Here is an 11,456-nt window from a genome sequence, read left to right as displayed (position 1 = left end):
GTAAATATAAATGTTTAGCCAACAGTGGACTTTTGTTTAGTTCCAGTGACACAGTGGCCATAAATAATCGCACAAAACATTTAGGTTCACCGTGCCAATGAACTGTAGATGATGTTCAAACATATAACGAGGTGTGCTGTAAATTCCAGAGGAGATTCTTATGCAATAGTTAACCCATTAACACACACGTTTTGTGGATTACAATATTACTAAAAGTGGAAAAATGACTACAATAAAATGGTGAAACATGCAAGAACAAAACAAAATTAGATGCTGTCAAGCAGTGTGGGGAAATGCAGTTTGTAGGGAAAACTGAATACTGCGGTTTGATTTGTTTGAAATGTTTGCATCTTCATCGAAGTCTGAACTTCTGTAACATCTGTGAAGCATCTACATCCACACCCTCTGGTTTATTACTTGTATTACTGGATGTCAGTCACTTTCTGTTATTCTTCATGTACCATTCACGTTCCTAACCACATATCTTCTCTGGAGCTCCTTAGCTCCCTTGTCTCCTATAGGTTCCTCTGGGTCGATGGTGTGGACGCCCTGCTGTCAAATGGTAAATGGACTTGAGCTTGTAGAGCGCTTTTCTTGTCTTCTGACTACTCAAAGTGCTTTTACACCGAAAGGTCACACCTACACATTCACACACTGATGGTGGAGGCTGCTGAGTAAAGAGTCCATCAGGAGTAATCCCATTCATACACATTTATACGCCACAGCCGAAGCAAAGGGAGCAACTTGGGGTTAAGTGTCTTGGCCAAGAACACATCAGACATGTGGCTGCAGGAACTGGGGATCGAACCACTGACCTTCCAATTAAGAGACGACCGTCTGTACCACTGAGCTTTTGAATGTTTCCCATTAAACCTGTTACAGAAACGTAATCTCTACCTGGTTTTGCTTGGCCTCTTACTTCGGCGGCTGTGGCTCAGTTTAAGTTGGTCGTCTCTCAACCGAGAGCTCGGGGGTTCGATCTCCAGCTCCAGCAGCAACATGTCCGATGTGTCCTTGGGCAAGACCAAGTTGCCCCATGCTGCTATGTGTATGAATGGGATAAGCTAATACTGATGGTCACTTTACACAGCAGCCTCTACCATCAGTGTGTGAATGTGGAGGTGTGACCTGCAGTGTAAAAGTGCTTTGAGTAGACAGAGGACGAGAAAAGACCTATACAAGCGAGAGTCAAGAAAAAAAGAAGATAAGCCAAAATAATTTGCCTAAAAAATATAGGACAAAGTAGATCATTTATCACTTTTATGTATTTGTTCTTGTAGATCATATTTTAAAACAGAAAAAATCTAACCTAGAGGCTTTGTTAAGAGCGGTCAGTAAGACAAGCACTCTGATTTTGATCATGATGAGCCACTTATTGAGAGCAGAAAATGCATTCCTTAACTTTAACTTCCAACAAAAAGAAACTGTGCGTAAAGTTCATAGCGGTGCGGTGCGGTTGAAAAATTGTTTGCCCTTCCACTCTCACATCCCGTCTCCAAACCTGAGCTAAATGAAAAGGCTCTGCCACACCTTCAGATTACGTCACTCATGAGGATGTCAGACAATCATGTTAATCAACAGAGAATAATAAACTATTTCATATGCACTGATATCATCAGGATTCATAACCGAAAAATGCAAAATATATCAACATGGCTTCAGCACTCCGGCCTCTAATTGGCCATTATGTGACAATCAGCTGCATATATTAACTTAAAGTTCTTGATGACAGTGTTCAAAATTGTCAAAAGGTAAAAAAAATGTCTTCTTTGGCAAAAAAGGAAAAAGAGGAAGAAAAAGAAAGTTCTTCAAAAGGTCGTATAGTTCATCTTTATTTAAAAAGTTTAGTATTTACTTTGGTTGTCCTCTCTGTCGATGGACCTCATAAGTCATGATGAAACCCCTGACTCTTGTCTAACCCTAGGTAATACAGAAGACAAGGTTTAGATAAAGAAAGAACAAAAGCCACAGAAAGGTGACTCTAAATCTGTAAGCCATAAGAGACCGGGTCTGAAACACAAAGCGAGGTCAGAGTGAACAAACTCTCCACCTCTAGAGGTCACTGTGCACCAGAGATCTCCTCCACACGAGCAGAGGAGCACAACCCGTTCTCTCAAATCATCACCTCTCCTCCCACATCGTAATTCTCCATCCCGGCTCGGCTGATGTTTAAGTTCACAAGCCCGTGTGTCCCTGATTTAAAGGTGTATATAAACCACGCAGGGACTTGTGTGACTGATGAGACCACCGAAGGAAGGGAATCTTTCCACACCTTGATGTTTACCTTTCCTGTCAGCTTGTTTCCACAAAGGCAGCGAGGACCCCGGCTGTTTGGGTCAGAGGCGCTGCAGCTGGGGAGGGCGGCATTCTCACCTCAACACCTCCCCTCCTGAGCATGGGTGGGGGGTGGGGGGTAAGGAGACATTCCACAGCTGTATCCATATAGACGCCCTCCACCTGTCTCATGATGCCTTTATGTACACACTGACTGTACATAACAAAAAATAATTAAGTAAAGGTTCATTCATTATCTTGGAAATAAGAATTCACTTAACAAACGTACCACAAGGTTAAATAATGAACTTTTAAGAGAGGGTTTCTATAATGGAGTCAATTTATCAAGTGCTTCCATTCAATCACACTTTTATTTGACCTTTTGAGACCCAGAGGCGTCCTTCACTTCCTACATACAAGGCGATGAGTTATCCAGATGACATTGGATTTTGGATGTTCAAATTTCAATTTTCAAACCGGCACTCATTGCCTTGATTCTCTTGACTTTATAGACTATCTCTTGAATAAGATGGGACAGAACGCCTCGTCCAAGGTAACATGATTCTTGTCAGATGATCATAACAGAGTATAAGCGAATTTATGGGAACAGATCGACCGTGATCGACTGGACGTTTCAGCTGAAAAGCTGAAAGACATGTGATGTGCATAGTTTCATCAAGTCCCTCCTCTAATGTAAGAGTGCGTATGTTCTCCTACAGAGGATTTTTTCGGGTGATCGACCAGGTATCTGGAAACAAAAAAAAGCTCCAGCCGGGCCAGAATGCCATGCATCGTCTGTCACCAAACAATAGGTCAGGATGGAGAAACAGAGGAGGTGAGAGGAGGAGGGGGCGCATTCCGGAGACAGCCAGCAGGAGATCTTTTGGGTGGGGGGCTGGGTTGAGTCATCTGAGTTCCTGGGGTGCTGTGAAGGTGCTCTACCCTCCTTGTTTTTGTCACAATGCTGAGCACACAGCACAGATAATGAGACTGATTTGACCTGCCCTGACAATTGGAGGGGTGTTACCCAATCTAACTGATAATCTCCTCCAGGTGCAGCTGGCTGAGTTGTGTGTTTTAAAGTGAAACTGTTAAAATGATAGATCTATTTAAAGGAAACACCAAACATGCTTTAATTATATATATGGGCTAAATGCAAACAAGAACGTGTGAGATGGAGTGCATACCTGAATTCAAACTATAAGAAGTCTGGTGTCTTTGCTTTCACTTTCACTTTGGGGTTGTAAATATATCTTTCCCATGAAGCACTTTTTGAATCTGAATTTGACTGCTCCATTTGAGGCCACATTACCCCTGCAGGCTTTCTGCCCGTTATCTCCCAACCATGCCCACTTCCCCTTTTCTATTCAAAAATGAGTCACCCATTAACAATGCATTGTTTTCAGCAATGGTCCCGTTAACCTACAGCCGACCTGACAGCGAAGTGGTTTTACTTTGAAATGAAAATGGAACCACTCCGTCACATGCACTTTTATCACAATGAGCGCAAACATACCTTTAACAACCAGCAGGTGAGGAGGATGAGACTTTGAAAGTGTGTCGACTTATGCTAACGTGGCTCGTGTAACTGTTTTGTACTTAAGACTACAACATAGGGGGTTAGCTTTCACACACTACTGAACATGTGTAGACACTTTCAGGACTTTAAGGTCTTGACATTTATCAAAACTGCTTTTGTTTTTAACACATTCACCTCACAGCATGAAGCACTCTTAGTGCTTTCACACATGCACAAAACTCCTGAAAACTTCAGAGCTGCATGTGTGAATGCAAACCGCAATTTACTTTACAGGGTCTTTGTCCTTATCCTAATCCACTTTTAATACCTATATTTTCATCTAAAAAGTGGGCTGCATCCTGTATACCGATGCGACCATTAAACCAGTAAGAAATGCTGTCATTACCGCAAGTGCAGCCACGGGCATCACACATTGCAGGCGACCCAAAGTGATTGAAAATTTGCCCCCATTTATTATGTTTTTCAAGCTATGCTTGGGTACATAGGGACGGCGTCTTTTCTCCCTCATTAGGTCATCATTTTGCATTCAAAGAAAAATGGTGGTGTTATTGTTCAGTAGATAATGATTGTGGAAAGAACCCTCAATTAAAGTCAACGGGTGACCAGTAGAAGAGGGCAGTGCGACTCACGGAGCTAAACAGCTGCACAGAAACTGCCTGTTGGGAACTTTTCTGAACACAATGGAAATCAACACGCATGCAGACAGTTTAAACCTTTTTTCAGTCTAGGAGGCCCCCAAAGATAATCTGCTTCTTAAATACTGCTGTGATTTATATCGCAGATTTTACGTTACTGAGAAATATTACAGAGTCGGGAGGGGGGTGAAGACGTTTATATCGTGCAACCGGTGCACAACTATAGACAACCTGTGCGATCTCTGTACACATAATGAGAGTGCTTCATTATGTTGAAATTGAGAACGTGTGGAACTACAGAAAGCGTGGATATAAAGGCAAATATTTTCACAGTGAGTCTTTTTTTCTGGTAGTAATGCTTAAAAATAAATAACATCATGTAACTACTCACTTCATATGCGCTGTGAGAGTATGGGCAGTAAGTTTTCATACTCAATTATTTTTAGATTTAAGGGGAAGTTTATCTTGATGGACTGTAATCTCCTATCCAATAATGCTCTCAGTACAGAATCACAGAATCAAAACACCACAGCTGGTTGTACCTGCACTCAAAGGTAACCAGAAGCATGTTTTGAGGCTATTTCTGCTTCACTTATGTTTGACTTGGCGGGATGAGTTAGTGAAATATACGAGCCATATGCACATTCATGATTTCCAGTCAAGCATGTGAGTCCGAATAATGGACTGCATCTTGTCGGGTGTCCAGTGGCGATTCTAGAGTCAGTTGGGGCCCAAGGCTAAAATCAGCTGGGGGACCCTCCAACCAACTTTCAGCAGGGCAATGAGAGTAAAAGCTGTCAGATGGGGCCATCTAAGGGAGGTTTCCTACTATCATTGAAAAATGTGCACATTATGGGTGGCTGCTTTAGTTTAAATTTTGTCAGCCCTCTGGGGCCACCTACTGGTCTGGGGCCCCAAGCAGTTGCCTGCCTTGCCTGCTCCTTGCACTACAGTTCCAAGAAAAGTATGAATCAAGGAAATGGCACGATGGAGGATTGTTTCTTATCAATACTCCACACAATTGATTCAAAAGCCTCTTACTATGTCTGATTATTTTATCCTATTTATGAAAAGATTAATGAAACATTTTTATTTTAAATGCAGAAATGTAGTTTGAGGAACTGCTTCTTTGGGGAATGCTTTTATATTCAGCAATTTGACAGATTTGAACGATATTCTTGTCTCAGTAGAAATTGTCAAAAAAAAAAAATTTTTAGAAACAATATTTCAGGTAATGATTATCAGACGTCAACAGGCAGTTTTATCATTGTTATTAGAGTCTGAAGAAATCTCTCTGTTCTTGGGACTTTCTGAAGGCTAACAAGCTGCAAACACAAATTAAATTCCACTTGTCTAGTATCATGGCAGAGTTTTAGTAACTAATTTTTCATTTCAGCAGCCGTTTGCTTTTTCCTCTGGTCATTAGGTGGTCTGTTGATGCACATGGAGTTTGATTTCTATAAACTTAATATGCTGATGAATCCCTCCAGCCTCCCCCGCCGTGTTCCTTCCCACTGTTTGAACAGCTGGGCTTTCTTTATCACTGCCGCGGACCCACCGCTGATTCTTCCTGGTGGGAGGGGTAAGTGAGGTGAGCGTGTGAAGGTGGGGGGTCCCGGAGGTTGGAGGCTCCCAGCAGGGAGGAGGTCTGCTGTGACTACTGCCTTGTTCAGCGGAAAAAACAAGCCAGAGTCAAGAAAGAGAGACATCATCTCCGACAGACCTCCAACACTGCAAGAGTCTGATTCAAGAAGCAGCAAGTCTCAAGTGATTATTATTTGAAGGGGGATTGCGATCTAATAAAGACACACACACAAAAATGTCCAGAATTCTTTTTTTAATTAGATTCTGGGGACATAAGCTTCTCCTCTTCAACCAGATAATCTCCTGAAGTGTCCTTGAGCAAGACAATGAGTCATTTTCAACGTATGAGGGCCGCTGAAGCTTTCAGGTCAGAGACAGGGGGAGACACAAAGAAGGTAACATGAGCAGCACCATAGATATCAACACCATGAAGTTTAATTAAAAGCTCAGAGTCATTGTCCAAACGCTTATACAGCCAGGCAACTGTAGATATGTTTGTGCTTGTTCATTTACTGTGGGACATATGGGCCCCTGCTTGCTTTTTTTTTGTAAATAAAAAAATAAAGTCGACACCATTTCCTGGTCTTCTATTACGCTTCCCCTGGCCTGTTTAGGTTGTGAAGTTCATGTCAGTGGTGGAAAGTGCAAGAGGTTGATTGGGAATGTCAAATTGGATATTGAACTGGTTTGTCTGCCTTTTCGGTCATGTGTGTCTGCGTGCAGCAGGGTGAAGCGTGCCGGTCTGATAAGCGCAAACAAATACAGAAAAATGGGTTACAAATGAGCAGCAATTACACCTCAGGGTGAAAGATAATCACAATCAATACCAGCCTCAGGCTAAAGGCCTATATACGCATATATAGTAACCTTCAACCCAAGGTCATTACTTCTCTGCTGTGTTTACTGAAGTCTTTGGCTTCAGTGATGATTGTGATCAGTGATGATTGTGATCAGTGATGATTTCCATATTAGGGGAGCATTTTGTATTTACACTGGTGTCAAGAGTAAGATAGTTAGGGATTAGGAATCTGCACTGAGAGAGGGAAAATGTCTGCATCCTCTGCTTGGTTTTCAGGCCGTGTGTGTGTGTGTGCCTGTGTGGGTTTTTGGGGGATATGAAATTGTGGGGTGAAAGGACTCATGTTGACAAATCATATGGCCATCAGTCTGGGCCGCCACACTCCGTGCCAAAGTCAGTCGTCCCATTAATTATGAGAGGCAGGCATCCTAACCGAGCTCCACACACTGCCTCATTTATCCCCGCTGACCTGTTCACACAGCAGACATTTTGTTTTTGGGGCAGGAGACAAGTAATTGGCGGCGGCCACACAACGCAGACCTTAACAGGGGCCACTTTGGAGCCTCTCAGCCACCCGTCAACTTCAACCTCACACAGGCTTAGCCTTGACAACACACACACTGTTCTGACGTTGAAATGTTCCTGTGTTTGGAGGGTGGGAGCGCGAATGTGGCCCCCGACACCTGGAATGAGCATGAATGCAACACGGTGCAAAGATCCTCTCCTCAGACATGATCCACGCGCAATTAAAAGTAATTATCTAAAATGTTCTCGTGAATTAATGACACAATGACTGCTGTGTTGTAACATTCGTCTCCAGAATTTTCTAATTAATGAACGCTATATTTCATGTCCTTGTGCAATTTTACTGATGTGTTTTATGTTACTAGTTTGATTCAAATGAATTACCAGAGCTCGACACATTAAACTCATCGAGCTTGGGAGGAATTCCAATTCAACAGTCAGCTCTAAAAAAAGCTGAGAGACAGCAGATTGTAGCAGTAAAAAGAAAAAAATATTATGCAACCAAAGTTTTGTAACCAACCCAAAAACCAACCAGCGGTGGTATTTTTCAAACTTGCTGACAATAAATTGGCCACCTCTGAAAACCCAAAGGTCTCATTAAACAAATTCTCTGACACTTTTCCGCTGGACCTCCTCTGAGATCTTGGCATGGCAGCAGAAATTGTGAGATTAGTGCATTTCTGGCTATTTTAGTGAGTACTAACAATCTGTAAAAAAAACAAACACTGACACATTGTCACTTTATAATGTTGACAAGTTAAATGTGTCAGCAAACAGGTGCATATTTACTCATTACACAAAGAAACTTAGCAATATTAGCATGATTTTTTTTGTTGTGTTACTGGTCAACTGGTAAACCAACCAACCTTTTCTATTGAATTGCTTCATGGTTAAAATTGTTCATCAGCCTGGTACTTGACTTTGTCCATACATTGTTTGACACTATAGCCCCGTTTCCACCAAGCGGTCCGCTTCAGTTCGGTTCGGTACGGTACCCATTTATTTTGCATTTCCACTGTCAAAAGTTGGGAATAAGGGCTTCATACCGTCCTACTTTTTTGGTACCCTTCTATTGGGGTGCAAAGGGTACGGATGTTGAACTGCTATGATGTCACACTATAGCTGAGGCAGCTATCTCCATCTGGCTTACACTCCGCTTACCAAATAAGGGTATGAATGGCTGTGGAAAAGCAAGCCAGTTCAGGGTTTACCATACCGAACAGAACCAAACTGTACTGAACCAAACCGGATTTCTTAAGCCGCTAGAATACAGTTGATTTAACAATCAATCAATTAGATTTTTAAAAAAGTACGAAATCAAGAAGAGTTTTCTCTAGACACTTTCAACAAAGAGCAGGTCCAGATCATCGGTCATTAGTCCTTTGAGCACACAGAGTGAGCTTTACACACACACACAGCGCTGTTCCGCCTCGTCCATTGCCCTCTCATTCCCCCCATTACGCATCTCTCACCATCTCCAATAATTGCATTCAAATGGTAGTCTGTAAGCGCCATGGCACACCTAGTAAGAGTCACAATTTTTTTACGTCATAAAAAAACCTGCTCAAATCAGAAAGCAATGATAGCTGTCATTGGATGCATATTTTTTTATATATATTTAAGGTAACCTTTTTATATAAAAGATATCAATTGAAACACATATGCTTATGCAGACATACCTTTCCTACCATTAACTGTATGTTGTTACTGGCAGAGTGATACCTGGAGCGAGGCAAGCTGGGTAGGCATTTTTCAGCACCCTTACTATTCCGAGTATATTCTCTGGCAGGCTGCCATGCACAGCATTAGCAGCTTGGCAAGCTCACTGCCAACATCTGTACGTGCTTCTCTCAGACTGCAGAGGTTCTGGCACCGATACTCAACTGACGAACCAACTAACAGCTCCACATACCTCCACACTATCCGGGGGCGGAGGGGCTGGGGGCGCACTGACGGGTACGGGAGGCGTTTCACTACCAGAAAAACATCTATCATGCAGGCGCCGCTGTGACCAAACAAATCAGTGGCGGCTAGAAAATATGATTTCACTAAGAGAGGAATGTGAGAGCTGAGGCACGCTGCAAGGCTGCTGTGCAGAGAGAAGGCCAGGAAGAGACTCGAGGCCTACAGCTTATATTGGAAGTCTTTATTCAGTCAGTCAATTTGAATTTATTTTTTACATGACACTTACCATAAATCGCAGGTCTCCCCCTACTCTTTGTCATTTTTACATCAAATGACTCTTCCTTATCCACCATTCTGCAAGCACTTGGCATCATGGGGACAGCAAAATTGGCTTCAAGAGGTAAAAACCTTGGGCAGTCCAAAATAATCTGCCGCAACCTGCTTGGCCCAGAAAGTGACATTTGAGTAAGAGTCAGAAAGAACGAGATGGAAAGAGGCAAACGCTGCTTTCACACATGCACACTTGAAAATGTATACAAAATTTTGGAGTTGCTTGTACACAAGTGTCCCCCCAGTATGACATTTTCCCCCATTTCCCTGTGAGAGGGAAGTTTCTGGAGACAAGACATGACGTGAAAATGACACTGTGGAAATCCGTCATGGCAGACGATGCAACAGAGTCTGACATTATGACAGTTTTTTTTGCCTTTATATCGCTGCTCATTAACAGTCGAAAAAAGAACATGAAACAAAAGATAATAAACAAAGAGTGATTGTTGAACTCGGATCGGAAAAATGTGGTTGTTTGACACACCTGCATCTCACCCTGAGAGCTTCAGGGTTTTTTTTCCAGGAGCGTTTGTGCAAGTGTGAGCAGAGAAAATAAGATAGAACCTTATAAGTCTTCAAGGACAAGTCTGGCACCACAATGCTCTGTAATACAAAAAATGTGAGTACCGCAAAAATATAAAATATAAGGAATACAAGAATTTTGTGAAAAAAAACATGCCTTACATAGTTACAATATCAGTACACTGAGAGAAAGTGAAATAATCGTGAACTACTTTCTGAAAAAGGAAGGTTTTCTCCCTCTCCTAATGGATTAAACAACTTGTCAAGCTGCAGGGAGGTGTTGTTGCTTTTCCAACGAGAGGCCTCAGCAGAGGAGACCACGAGGAAGCAATCAGCCCATCGATGTGTGGGCCTGCGGGGATGGTGTGACCCCCCCCCCCCCACACCTCCCCCTGCTCTTCCAAAATCCTGCAGGAGTCTGCCGGGGTCTAATCAATCACTACAAGCCGGTAAAACACTCCAACATGCCATGCCTGCCCCAGATTCCTGCTAAGTTTTGTGTTTGTGTTTGTTTTTTCCCCTGCTGAGAAGTGAGCACACATGGGGCTCTGAAAAAAAGAAAATCTAGATTCCTTAAGGAGAAGTGAGTTATTATCTGTGCTGATGTGCTGCCTCAGAGGAACATTTTCTGTGTGGTTAGTTATTCGGCTGCGGAGGAGAATTTGATTTCATTAAGTTTTATGGTACATAAGCCCATTAGAAATCCTGCCACTCAGCTCTTGAGAATACTTTTTTTTTTTTCAAATTAAAATGAAACAATCTCCTGTGATAATAACTTTATATTGATGAGAAGTATTCATTATTTTCAGGAGGATAACACTGAATCATCATATTGTGTGTCCTTCCTCGTAAGTATAAAATCAATGCACTACTTAACAGCCCAGTTTCATTCAGGCACAATCCACTTTATCGACAAGATTTAATTAAAAGGAACGGTTTGTAGGACCAAATGGAGCAGCAGGGGAACGTTGCATCCAGTGTTTTGCTATTAAGAATCTTTAACTGCTGTTTGAACAGACATAAAGACTATCAAAGCAAACATCTATAATGAAATCTTTGATTATATCTGAAACAAAAACTGTTTTTTTTTTGCCTGTGCACTTCTGTAAGCAATATGATAGCGCTACTTCTATGTGGCTACACCATTTGCCCCCTTTTTTGCATACAAAGGTGTTGGCTACCTGACCGCAGGAAGAGTCTCAGATCTTTGAGAAGCTGTTACGGAGACCAATAAACCATTCACAAGGGAACTTTACAAAAACAATAGAAGTCTTTATCACCAATCACTTGCATTGTTCCAGCGAAACACAGCCAGAACCATTCAGTCTTCTGATGTGTATTG

The sequence above is a fragment of the Labrus bergylta genome, chromosome 23 (genome assembly GCF_963930695.1).
Source record: "Labrus bergylta chromosome 23, fLabBer1.1, whole genome shotgun sequence".
Taxonomy (NCBI): Eukaryota; Metazoa; Chordata; class Actinopteri; order Labriformes; family Labridae; genus Labrus; species Labrus bergylta.
This window is presented reverse-complemented; position numbering follows the sequence as displayed.